The sequence below is a fragment of the Vidua macroura genome, chromosome 5, assembly GCF_024509145.1.
Source record: "Vidua macroura isolate BioBank_ID:100142 chromosome 5, ASM2450914v1, whole genome shotgun sequence".
Classification (NCBI taxonomy): Eukaryota; Metazoa; Chordata; class Aves; order Passeriformes; family Viduidae; genus Vidua; species Vidua macroura.
The window spans coordinates 58,055,397-58,069,828 of NC_071575.1; positions in this window are offsets into that span (position 1 = coordinate 58,055,397).

Genomic DNA, 14,432 nt, shown 5'->3' on the forward strand with positions numbered 1-14,432 from the left:
TGAGATGGTACAAGAATGAGGGGGGTTATTTGTATCTGTAGGTTTCCCAGCAATACATCACTTCACAAGGATACATCACTTCTGCCAAAAAAATAAGTATGGTTTTATGTTATTCTTTCAAGTATGGCTCCTGAAAAAACAGTGCTGAGTTACAGGATTTTTTGCTGCATCTCAGTGCAATTTAGCATATAATTTTACATGTCAACAATTGTTCAGGGAACATCCTGCCACAATTAAGCCAAAAAACTGGCATATAGTACAAGACCTGAACTGCAGTGCAGTGTTTGTTCTTTAATATGCATTTCATGGGTAAGTTATTTCTTTAAAATTGAAAAAAAAAATTCTTTCTGCTTTGGGATATACTTCAGCAGTTGCCTTCTAAAAAGTGACAAAAATGAAATGTTTCACAGATCTTGCTAGATCACCATCCACAGGTGAAAGCTGTCATTTCAATGCCTTTTATAGATATGTATGCTGTAGGAAGTATCACCGTCTCCATTTGTGTCCTTTAAGTAGGATTTGTCTTACAGATTCTGGACCTTGAGTGTCATCAGCATTGATGAATACACAAGAAAAATAATATGATCTATGTCTGTTAGCTAAAGTGAAATGAAACCTGCAAAGTCATGACTGGAACTTTGTGTGGTCATAGCTAGATAAATTTAAATTATACTTGTTGCTGCTAAAATACAAAAATGAGGTGTTTCTCTTGTGACAGTTAAAAAAGTGATAAATCCATAAAACATCCATTCCATCATTAGCATTAAGATAGATGTTAAAACTGTGTTTCGGTTATTTTTATTTGTTCATTGTTGATATTTATCAAAGAGAAACAAAGACTCAGCCTAGATAGCCCAAGCCATCTGTGATCCTTATGACAGTTGACCTGAATCCTGAAGTGACACCGTTTATTTAATTTTTGTGTCAGTCTGGTGCAGCCATGTGAAACTTCTGGATCATTTTAACAGTGGAGGTTTTGCTGAGTTACATAATCAAGTCAGCACAAGGTTAACTGTATTATTAATATTTCATTATTTTTAGTGTATGTTACCTTGTGCCTAAGTTTCTAATGTAGTTCAGAATTTTGTGCTGGAAACAATTGGCTGTTGCATGGATTGTTCCATTAATAAATCTGACTTGCAGATGGAGCTACATTTGTATCAAGAACTGCAAGTACCCTCCTCTGCTACTGTGAAGGGCTGCTGCCAGTTTTAGACCTGTGGACTGAAGTCCTACAGAGCTGGCTGCTGTTGACTTTCAAGAAGGCAAGGATACTGGTTTTTTTTTTTTTCTTTTCCCATTAATTTTTATATTTTCTCCTTATCCTGAGTTTTGTTTTATCCCTGACACAAACCTGTGTTGCCAAGGTTCTGGAGATGCAAAGGATTTGGAAGGAAGACCCTTTCAAGACCTCATCAGGTAAGTTAGGTGCAATTCTTCATGCCCACCACTCAAGCTGATCTGGCCACAAAGAGTGCGTCCTTGAAGAGAACTTATCAAAGGGTACAAATTGAGTACCACAAGAAGGTAAGTTCACAGCTATGTAAGGAGAATTTCGTCTGAGCATGTATTTTAGGAGTGTTACACTTCACTTTACAGAAATGTGACATGGACAGCTGAGGGTGTGCACAGGTTCCACTGCCAGTCTCTACATTTGAGAACTGCCAGTGTCCAGGTGCTGACATTCAGGGAGTGCAACAACACTGCAGTCACTGCTGGGACTGCAGCTGGAGAGCACAGTCCTCAAGAGCATCCAAACAGCTAAACCAGCTATTTCAAATCTGCACAGGTGTATTAACTAGGCTTTGCCTCATGGGGACTGCAGTAATATTTCAGCTACAATTTCTATAGGAATTTCTCTTATTTCAGAATAATAAAAAATATTAAAATATCTGCTGTAGTATTTGTTTTGTTTCATGAAAAGTTGTATGCAAGAATTTATAGTTATGGAGTGGTCTGTTGTCAGTATGGTCAAATAATGTATTGAGCTACAGGGTGTTTTGTAGACTTCTTTCTTTTTCCTTTTCTCCCTGTTACTGAGGGTGCTTGGGAAGTTTCTGTGTATTCTGGAATCTACACATGTAGCCATTCTCTTGGCTGACCAAAATTAGGAGCGTTGTAGCTTGCACTAGCAGTGTTTTGAACAAAGTAGGCGCTGAGATGTGTATTTAGTGTGATAGCTGGTGAGCTGTGCATCCAGGTGGACATTCAGTTTGGGTTTTAGCTCACGTGCTCTGGAAAGCTGCTGCTGTGCTGGTGTGGTTACACAGGTAGACTTCTCTGTGGAGGGGCAGCGGTGTCTTGGGAAAACAAGTTTTTCTGACAACAAATGTGAGAGTATAGATTGGTGCTAAACATAGTTAGCTAAGCTGACAACAGCACTCCTCTGCTAACTTAGCTGCACTCAGACCAGGAGGATTTGCAGATAAAGTTGCATAAGCTGGGAAGTGCTTTTTCATGCTGATCCTTACACCGCTGTGTCAGGAACATGCTGCAACTGTGAGGTGGAGCTTAAACTCACTCTACAAGCTGATAAGGCCATGTGTCTCATGCATTTTTTTCTGTTTACTTTAGTCAATAAGGAACAAAAATTAAAGTGAATTCAAATGAGACACTTCCATGCTGAAGCATTATTTTATGCACTTTTTTACTGCTCCAACAAACTAGTGAAAGTTCTTCTGAAGCACACATGACTTTTTATGGTTGCTGATCACTCTTTTGTCTGGTCCATGGACATGTCTTTCTACCAAGCCATTGTCTCCATGTGCTTTATTGTGAATATCATGGAAGAAACAGTTATTGAAAGTAAAATTGAGCAAGTGGAGTGAAGTTACCAAGCAAAATCAGAATTCAGGTAGAATCAGAGAGAGAAAGACAAGAGTTATTCTTGGGTAGAAAACAATACCAGAGAGTACAGGACTTGGTACAAAAATATACGAGGCAAGGTAAGATAAAAGGAACAAGCAATCATGTAGAACCAAGGAAGAAAGAAAACAGGGATGTTAAAGAAGAGGGATAAGCAATAGCTACATTCAAAGAGATTTGACATGGTCCAGCAAATCACATAGTCGCAAGACCTCTGTCAGGGCAGTGTAATTTTTCTCCAGAAAATTGGAGAGGAAACGAGAGAGAAGGAATCAACATGAGAGAGTAATGGCCAGGAGGAGTCATCATTGAAGACAAGCCATCACTGTAGTATTTTGTAACTTTTGCTCTGCAAGTGCCTTTCCTATTACACATGAATTGAAAAATATTTTGAAAATTATAGCAAATTTGCAGAAATACATTTACATTGGTAATGCACATGTATGGAATCATGCATACTCACACTCTACTCAATATCAGTGAAAGAAGGCTGTGAGACAGAAAAATAAATAAGTATGTGCTGGTTTGGAGTAAATGTCTTTGTCTTGTTTCTCCGTCTAGAAGAGTGATTGATTTGGGTAGTTTTCAAAAGTTGTCATTCACTAAAATATTAGTGGCAACGCTCATGTTAACATTTCATGCATTTTAGATGAAGGTTTTTTGCTTTATTTTTGTTTGTGTCCACACATCAACTGACACAGCCTGCTGGGTGTAGCCTGGCACTGCACTCTGTGTCCAAGGACTGCTGCTCACTGGCAGCCCAGTGGATGGAAATGCTCTTTCCTGAAGTCTCACACAATATGCAGTTAAGTCTTAAATGACTCAGAGAAAGAAGAATGCTTTGTAAGTGGATGTACTGGGTGGAAGACAGAGAAGTTTGCAAAAACAACAGGTCCTCTTTCAAATGTATTTCTAGTTCCTTGAAATTCCACCTAATTGTGCCTCCTCTGCATACAGTGAGTGTTTATACATAGCATTACAGCATGACAGAACTTCAAGCCCAGAGTAATAAATCAATGTATATTTGTCTCTGAGTCACGATAATTTTTGCATTCATTGTTTAGAGAAACTTATTTTCTTTAAAGTATTTGGTTCATATTGGTTTCTGACTTTCATGTTCAACTTACTATCAGAACAAGGTGAAAAGCAAAATCATTGGAGCATTAGTTTATGTTTCTTGAAATTAAAAGGTCTTGAGATACTGGGATATTGGGAGAGCTTTAGAGATGCCAGGAGACCTGCTTCGTACTGTGATTTGATGAGATTGTCAATACCATTTCTCTAAGATCAGTAGGAGAAGGCAGGCAGCTCCTTGGAACAGACACAGAACCTCTTTTTTTTTTTTTTTTTTTTTTTTTTTTTTTTTTTTTTTTTTAATGCCAAATCATAACAAATAGCAAAGCTATTGCTTTAGGCTAAAAACTGGGCATGTATGAGAACAATGTAAAAGATGTGTGCCTGGAGCTTTTCTGAATCTAAAAATTGGTTTGTTTTTTTTCCTTAGGAATCATCTGTAATGTACTTGAGTGCAAAACAAGATTTGGGCATGTAATATGAGAGTGAGAAGGGCTCTTGGATCCCTTAGGTTTCTGTTTTAAACAGCCATACCCATCTTACTATGTGCCTCACTTTTTTTCTTCTTTTCACAGTTTGTATTATAGAAATTTTTTTGAGGAAGTACCAGAAACAAAGTGTCTTGTAACTTTAAGAAGGAATTCAACAGCAAGTTTAGGTGCTTTGGTTCAACCACTCTGTTTTGGTAATTTTTCTTCTAATAGACAACTTAATCTGAAATTTCAGGAAAAACACTAGACACAGACAGAAGTATTTATCAGCATTATTTACTTTTTCATTATTTCAGTTCGTTCTCTGGACAGTCTGTCTTTCTTTTTGTATTTAGTCCATTGTTCCCAGATGTATTCAGCGTGGAGGCATTGCATTTGGCATGCCAGTTGCATCAGTCATGTCCTTGGTCCCTTTCTTGTTTTGGTCCAAAAAAGCTCTTTAGAAATAAATCTTTAACTCCTCACATATATCTAAGAAGAGTGGAGACATGATGATAGACAGAAATTTCAATGGATTATCTTCAGCAGATATTTTCAGGTGTTAGAATGCATCAAGCTGTGTGTTAATTGACATCTACCATTTATATTGAGAGCATACATTTGTTATCTCACAATATTTATGACTGACAGCTGCAAGATTTGGGATTTGGGGCTTGGGGATTTTTTTTCTCTTGTCTTGTCTTTGAGCTTCATCACCAGTCCTTTTATGGTTTTTTCTTGGACCTCTGTATCTAATTCTACCACTGACATCTCTTTTCATGTCTCAAAGCCCCTGTTAGTGCATTTTTTCATATCATTTGTGTCTATGGGAGGGGTTCATTTTTGTTGGTGTTTCTTGAAGATAGCAAAGCCTTTACCATGCTATTTGACCCTATTTATCTCTCAATTAATTTCTCTTTGATCCAAATATGTATTAGAAGGTAATTAAGTTTCACTATTTGCTTTTTAAACCCATTTCAGGGTTTCTCTGCATAGTACTTGAAATGTACACTTGAACTGAAAAGAGTCTTATTCCTTTCTTTCTTAGTGTTCCACATATTTTCAGCATTAAAATCCTATTAATGCAATTTCTGTAAAAAAGGATTAGTGGTAGAGTAAGTTCAAGTAGTGTAAGGTGAATGAAAAATACCAGATAAAATAAAAAATTACAGCTGGCCTTACAGTGTATTGCATAGATATAATTCCCAGAAGTATCTCCAGCGTAATACATTATAGTTGTTATTCAATTCAAGTGAGTTGTATCAAAGCCATGATTTTTTCTTCTGAAAGAGGAATAGACTTTGCTGCTTAAGAGGTAAGTCTGTATCAGGTCTCATGAACTGACTGTTATTGAATATTTATTGCAGGTCTTATGGTTTGTGTATGCTTTTGCTGGAGAGCAGATATAAACATGAGCAACGAGTATAATGAAGATAATGCAGTTGGAGTCCCAGTAACAGAGTCTTTCCAGCATGATTTTCAGTAGAAAAGAGTTACTGAGTGCTCCTGGGGTAATGCTGTTGGCTGAGCTGCCCATTTTACTAGTGAGAGTGTTGGCAAGGCTTAGGGTTTAGTAGCAGAGAGGTTGAGAGTTTGGTGAAAGAGACATAATCAAAATTATGGTGAGAGTTTGGTAAAAGAGACATAATCATAATTATGGTGCAAAGAAAATGGGAGTAGCTACAGATTTTTGGGTGAAAATATATGATAAAGGTAACAAAGTATTTTACACATTTGCTTTTAGGTGTTGCTGCTCCTTATCCAAGAGGTATATTCTGTTAGTGAGCTGGATTTGCAAAGTAGTCTTTAGTTGATTATAAATGTTTTCCCATATTTAATACTGTTGGGGGAATTTGAAAAAAAAATCAAAACCTGTATTTTTTTTCTTTTTAGCTCTTGTTACTTTTGGGACGTGGGTAGGAATAGTAGGTAGACTAAGTGAAAAAAGAAAACCAGACTAAAAAGCAAGATTTAAGAATTTTTCTGTTCTGATCACCTTCTGGTATAACACAGCATGTAGCATCATGTTGAAAAGTAATAAAAGAGAACAGCTTAGTTTCTAAACCTTGAAATGAAAATCTGCAATTTTGCTTGAACAGTCTTGATACTTGTTTCAGGACTGGCAATCTTAATGCAAGAAATGAACTGAAATTACTGATGTAAAACCATCAGAGAGTCCCTAAGTTTTGAAGAGAAATTGATAAGGTAATCACAGAAAGCTCTCAGAAATTAAAGCCATTTTAAATTGAAAGACCTCAAAGGTTTAATCTCTTCTACTGAAATCTTGATGTATAGTGGTAATAATTCTAGTACGCATGATCGTTAAAATAAGATTTCACAAGTAACCAGAGCAAACAAATATGTTAAATGTGTAATTTTTCAAAGATCTCTCCAACACTGAAACTCAGCCACAGCCTGTAGAACAGGAACAATATTCAAATACTAATGAAGTCTGAAAACTTCTGTGTTTTTTGCTTCTTGATTTTGTTTTGTGAGAGGAAAGACTTGATTAAGGAGACTGTGTCTTACACTGTACTAATTAATGTAGCCAAGGGAAGAACAAAGATTTCTACCAGACAAAGCTTTGTCTATTCTTTTACAAACCCTAAAAGAAAAAAAAAGCTCCTGTCATACTGTATTTTTGTTCCCATATTAATAAAATTATTATTAATATAGGAACAAAATTATTATTTTTAATTATAATTACTATCTGCAATTACTATTACTATCTATCTGAGCCCATACCATCTTTGTTGCCTATGACTTATATAAATCTGTGTGTGACACTCTTCTCTTAGTACCAATTCTCAGTCAATGCTAGCCAACATTTTTACTAATGCTTTAAAAATTCAAAATCGCTCATGGCAAAAATTAAAAGTTTCAGGTAATGATAATGGCAATCACTACTCCAGAATGTAGCAGAGCCATAACATGAATTAGTTGTTGGAAATTAATTCTAGGGACAGTGTTATTAGTTTTAGTTATATTACTGAAAACTCTGCTATGTTTTAGCTATAATTCATCGGTCCTGACTGAGATTTTTACTGTGTGAAAAATCTATGTTCTTTGTGCAGACAATCAGAGGAGATGATCATAAACATCCCTTGAGCTGCACAACCTATGCATTCCTCTCAATGCTGTTCCGTTTTTAATTTCTTGGTATTATTCAACTCTTTTTGGCTGAATTAAACTCTCGACAGTATTATATTGGTTTAGATATGGCATAGGTATATATATGAATGCATATTAGATACAGATGCTTACTCTTATTTAGAAATCAAATTAAAACATGATTTTGTTAGAGTATTACCAAGAATAGTGGACTTTTCATCTTTCTGGCAAAAGGAAATTTAATGGAACAAACTCATTTAAATTTCTGTGTCTAAAGTCTCAAAATGAACTTTCCTGTGTTTGTGTAGTGAAGAAAGGAGGTCACATGGCTCTGCATAGGTTTTAGTCCAACTAAAATCGAAACTTTTGTCTGGAAATTTGCTCTGTCTCTCCTCACTGAGAAATCAGGAAAGTTGGCACCATCTCTAACATGGCTTATGGGAGGGGGGTCTGTCTTGGAACCTTTTCCTTTGGAAAGAGTAACAGGCAATTTCTTTGTAATTCTTAAATAATTACACAGTTGAAGTGTGAATGTATGGGAACAGCAAAGGAATAAATCACCACAGCAGCAGCTATATGCATTTTTTATAGTATCCCAATTTTCTCTCTTTCACACTGCACAATAGAAGAAAATGTCCACTTTATTTCATTGCTAATAGTTGGCAGTATGCTGAAAAACAGTAAAGTTAATGAGAAAATTATTATGGCAGAGAAATACCGGTCAGTTTTCATCTAGTTTTTAGAAATTATGGATCTAGGATAAAACTGCTTTTAGTAGGCTTTGAATTTGGTGATGATGTTTTTCCTAACCCTTGCTGTTCTGTAACCTTTCAGTATCTAACGTAGCTTTGGAAATTTTCTGTTGTATTTATAACAGAATTTTCTGTTGTATTTATAAGGTTGAAGCTTATACTTTTGTTTTCACCCATGTCAAAATGGGAAACAAACATATATGTTAATAAATCCTTGTTTGCATTCAAGTTTTCCTTTCTTGAAGGCAAAGAGCTATTCATCACTGCATCTCTGATGTTGATGCAATCTGAGCAATGAGATGTATCACTGCATCTCATTGCTCTTTTCAGTGTGCTCAAGCATGTCTGTAGAGGGGCTGAGGTGCCCTTGGCTCTACTGGAAACATTATGTCATCATCTAAACAAGACGTTGTTATGCCAGAAAAGGATCAATACTTTGATGAGTAGCTGCTGGCTCAAAACTGTATTGTTATTTTGTAAAGGACCACTTGGAATACATTCCAAAGCATTTCCCATGGTATGAAGCTCTAGGGATTTGATTTGTCTCTCTGCCCAGGAAAATGAGTTGATTCATCTCTAAATACATGTCTGCCAACCTAAGATAACAAGAAAAAATGCATCTTTTGCCCACATTAGGCTTCAGCCTTTCAGCCATTTAAATAGTATACTCTCTTTGAGAAGGAAGTACTTCACATACCAAGAATTAATTCAGTGAGGAAGAGAGGAAAAACTTTTAGCCTTTTTCCTGCTGCTGAGACCAGATGAGCATACCCTTGGGTCTGTGTGACCACACAGCCCTGGCAGTGCTTCAGTGGGTGGGGTGCAAGGGCTGGCAGCCCCCAGAGGCTTAACGTCAAGAGGGTGCAGTGCTGCAGTCCTGGAGAAGGTGCAGTGCTGCAGTCCTGGAGAGGATGCAGTGCTGCAGTCCCGGAGAGGGTGCCATGCTGCAAACCTTGAGAAGGTGCAGTGCTGCAGTCCTGGAGAGGTTGCAGTGCTGCAGTCCTGGAGAGGTTGCAGTGCTGCAGTCCTGGAGAGGATGCAATGCTGCAGTCCTGGAGAAGGTGCAGAGCTGCAGTCCTGGAGAAGGTGCAGTGCTGCAGTCCTGGAGAGGGTGCAGTGCTGCAGTCCCGGAGAGGGTGCAGCGCTGCAGACCTTGAGAGGGTGCAGTGCTGCAGTCCTGGAGATGGTGCAGTGCTGCAGTCCTGGAGAGTGTGCAGTGCTGCAGTCCTGGAGAGGGTGCAGCACTGCAGACCTTGAGAGGGTGCAGTGCAGCAGTCCTGGAGAGTGTGCAGTGTTGCAGTCCTGGAGAGTGTGCAGTGCTGCAGTCCTGGAGAGGGTGCAGCACTGCAGACCTTGAGAGGGTGCAGTGCTGCAGACCTTACCCCTGACCACCTCAGTCAGCTCCCCAGCCAGGCTGCAGTGCCAGTACTGACATCTGTGTCTGCCTCGGGACCTGCAGCTGAGACAAACCAGAGCCACAAGCGTCTGGGCCAGTGCACTGGGAAAGGCAGGACTGATACTGCTGAAGGGCTCTCTGCTGGAACAAGCTCATCTCTCTGCTGAGAAACAAGTCTTGCAAGTGATTAGTGCTGTTCAGAGTGCTAAACTAGCATCGCTTTGGATAATGTCACTAGTATACAACAACCAAGGATTACGTAACTGGTTAGCAAAATGGATTAAAAAACCTTTTTGGGGTCTTCTTGTATCCTTTTCATGCAGTCAGCAGTGGCTTTAGCAAAAAAGGCTGTATGGAAGTCCTGTAGCTCCTTATGAACAGCCTGTGATCTGAGGGGAAAACACTACCTTGCTAGATATCAAAGCATCATTTAACCCTCCTGTGGACTCTTTTAATTCTTGGCTCAAGTCCCAAGTAATCCAATTTGAGGATTTAAATGCATAAAGACATGTAATTATTTTGTGAAGGTCTTTTTCCTTTTATACTGATGAGGAAAGTAATGACTCAAATAATCTTAATATGGGAGAGGAAAAAAAGGAGAATTCAAACTCTTTCCATTATATATATTTTTTTCCTTATTCTTTTTGTATTAATTTTCAGTTTATACTAAGCTTGATAGAGATTCAGTACCTAGTAGAGTTTTGAATTAATTTGACTCATCTAATAGAAGGAAGTTGCTCATTGGTGTTATCAGAGTAAACAGATATATTTACCTTGACAGAAGGCATTCTTAACAATGCCTACTCAATTCTACTTGTTCAGGCCTAATTTGTCAAAAATGCTCCCCGGTTCTTCCTTGTGTTCTGGGGTGCTGAAAATATTGAATAATTCCTTTTCATTCTAGCTCAATTTAACTATTAAAACCCACCATCAAAACACTGATTGTAACATTAGGCTTGCAAGAGCTTCAGAATTATTGACAAAAGCAATGGTTATTGTCTGGAAATCTAACCAATGCAGAACCTGCTTTTCATACAGAAACAATGTAATTCACTGCATCTGGAAGGCAAGGTCAGCCTGAATACTTATTTCACCTTAAAAGAATTCCTCACTATTTGTTTGCTGTTTTGTTTCTTTCAACAGTGAAGCCATATGATATTTCAGCTGAAGAAACAGGCAAGGGATTTTATCAGTGCTCTTGTGAAAAGCCTTTCATAGCATCCGTCAGCTCCTGAAAACTTCAGTGGGATTGTTCATCCCTTTGATACCAAGGAAAAAGGATCAATATCTGAGAGATCTATTGTAAGTTTAGGAGTCCTGAAGAAATCAGCCAGCAATAGGCATCTATGGTTCTTTGAATGTTTATTCTTTCATGCAGTCTTTTTTTTCTTTTGCCACCTGCACATCTAACCTGCATTGTTATTGATTTTTATCTGGCAGATAGGCTTCAATATACACATATACGATGCCTGGGAGAAACTGAGCCTAGGTGGAAAGGTTTCACACTGCCCTAAGAAACACTGATTTTTCTAAAAAGATCAGATACAGATATTATGAATTCTAAGAACAGTAACCTTGAACAAAGACTTTTTTTCCCAGAAAATATCTGAGAACTTTTTAACAGACACAAGAAAGAAGAGCCTTGTGTGCTTTTGAGATGACTCAAAACTTGGTCCCTCCTGTTAGAATTAGTTTACTTCATTTGTTCTCTATTATGCAACAAACTAAACTTGTAGCATCACTGTATAAGTAGCTCTCACTATCCTTTCACACAGGATCAATTTAGGCAGGCAAAAATAAAAATCTGTCTTATTATTTCTCATATAAAAGTATCATCAAAGCCCATTGTCTTAGTTTCAGTTCTCTGTTGATCAAGTATTGGACTTTAAATGTTCAGTTTTTCCTATTGAAAGAAGGACATAGCTCAGGAGCATCTTCCCACTTGCAGAGGAGTAGCTGGGGAGCACCTTCCTTGCTACCAGTGTTTCCATCCTGTACACTACTGTAAATGGAGTTTCGCATTTACTGATGATTCCTTTCTGAGAAAAAGCAAGCAGTTTTCTCTGAGGTTGCTATTAATATCTCATTATGAGATTATGATAAGAGATCTCCCTGGAGTCTGCCAGCAAAACAGTGTTGATACTGCTCAGTGCTGTAATGTTTTGGTAATCTCAGTCTTGAAGATAAAGTCAGGCATCATTTGCAGCATGTCCAGGTGTCAGTCAGCTGCAGACCAAGAAGTTCAAGAATGATGTTTGAACCTGGCCTTTGTCATGTCAGCATGACCACGGGGTTGCTAATCTGCATTTTTGGAACCTACCTACTTTGATAATTAATGTATTAGGAAACAAAGTGTCTTTCTTAGAATAACTGCAACATTGACAACATGAAGATTGTGATGGAAATATCTTAATACAGGAAAGGAGAAAGAGAGTCCTTCCTGAATTTTGAAGAGCACATCCTACTTAATCCCACACTTGGAAGTGTTGTCCTTCTACACAGAAGAATGATTGGAGGGTGATTTCTGCTTGAGACAAGTAAAAATTCCTTCATGTTTCTTTATCTATTTTTAAGGTGGGTTTTCAGTCAATTCATACTTTCCCTATGCAAAATTCCCAGAGATCTGGCAAAAAATTATTGATTTAGAAAAGAATTCTTCTTAATTCCACTGCTATGATAGTTGTGCAAACTCATACAAAAGCTGCTTGAGCAGCAGTAGTAAAAACTGTGCCAATACATTCAGCTGTTTACTTTCAAGCTAGGAAGTGCTACAGGGATCTTGGCATATGGCCCCCACTATTTGAAATCTGAGGAAATTCCCACCGGGTCTGAGACCAAACACTTTCTTGCAGCCATTTGGTGTGCTTTTACTACTGTGGTGTTTTAAAAGCTGTGATGGTTAGCAGCCTCTCACTGCTCAGGAATCCAGCTGAGCTGCCCTACAGAGTGCTGTTCAGTTTGCCATGGTTGCAAGCACAATTCAGCCACTCCCAGCTGTGTTCTGCCTACTTATAGCAATGATTAGTTTCTTCCCAAGACTTCAATATAAAAGTCATCTGAACTGCATGATGTGCAGTGCTTCATTCTTCTTTGCTATGTTTTTTAATATCAAAGCTGTGAATGATTGTTTTTTCACATTAGAATTTTCAGAAAAAAACATCCCTTACATTCCTGGTTTTATTCTAGTGGCCCTAGATAAGCAGGCTGAAAACAAACCAGTAACTGAAAATTAGGGTTTTTTTATGTAACAGGCAGGATTAAAAATCTCTTTAAACAGTACTTCCTACTTATTGATTAATACAGAATTCATGCATATTAATAAAAATAGTGTTGGTAAAAGTGGCAAACCCTCTTTCCTTTCTCATCCTTCATTTTTCACCAGTTTGATGTTTCTAATGTGCGTTTTATGCTGAGAATGAATCAGGACATTATGGGGGTTAACTCATGATAATGACAGTAAAGGGTAGAAAAGTTGATTGTACACTGCAAAGTTAGTAGGCCCAACATTTTCTACATTTGATCAAAGTAATTATGGGTTCCAAAGCCATCCCCATGGCTTCTTGTCACAGCTTCACTGCTGCAGTTCAGACTGGTGCCTAGCTATGGGAGGTCAGCTTCACTGCAGTATGAGAAAAGAAGGGTAACCATTAAAACCAATTTGTGTTCATTGTCCTAGAGCATTGTAATAAAGTGTTTGTAATTGGAATTTTTTCCAACAAGCCTTGAAACTATTCTTAAAGTTGCCTCATTTTGCATCAAAGAGAAAAATGTTATAATTTGTTGAACAACCACTGATTTGATGAAAGTTTTTGCCCACTCATAAATGAATTTTAAAGCACAATGGAAGAACCTGACTGTCTGAGAGAGCTTCCCATGGGCCTTATAAAGGTCAACCAAATTCCAAGCCAACCATTTTCCCTACAACAAATATTACCAATTGAGATTGCATCTTAGGGACTGTAATGCTTGTTATTTTGTGCATTTGAGCTATGCCCTGCCCTCAAATAATGAAGAACATTTACTCCTGGGCTATTCCATACTACAAAATCTCATTCAGGATTTGATCATTTATTAGTAGCTTGCTCTAAACATGATGATTTGTTTATAGGCTGATTTTCTGCTTCTATTATGAATTTTCAAATATTGATATCTCCAAAGAAAATAAAAGATTGTTTGCTAAAGAGGAAAATGCATTATGCCTTCTAAATTAATTGGTAGGAATAAACTTGAAACTTGACTGCTTGTGTGGTTTAGTTAGTGCATCAGCTTGAAGCACCTTCTTCACCAAATTAAAGAGACACAGCCCTTCTGTGCTGACTATGCTCCTGTATGAGTCAGAGATTTCCATAGAAAGTGTATCCACCTGTGGATCTCTGATCAATGGAACATTCTGTGTACCTGTTCTTAAGAAAATTATACTATGCCTTTTTGGGTTTAGCTGGATTGATTGAATCTTTATTGAGTCATTTATAAAAACATCCCAGCAGCACTGGGTAGTATGTGTGGTTTGGGTAGACTATATGAAAGTGACTAATTCCATACAGCCAACTGGAATATGTGAAAAGGAGGATGGATGGATGGTATGATAATACCCCAAAGATACTCTAGAAGCAGGTTTGACTGAACATACCCCGCCAGCTAGTGCTTCTGGACTCCTAAACCAAAAACAGGAGTCTTCTACATGGTGTTCGAAGTAGCTACAAGTGTGTTAGCACTTGCTGCCTTACAGCAACAGCATCTTTGAGACCATGATAATGATGAACA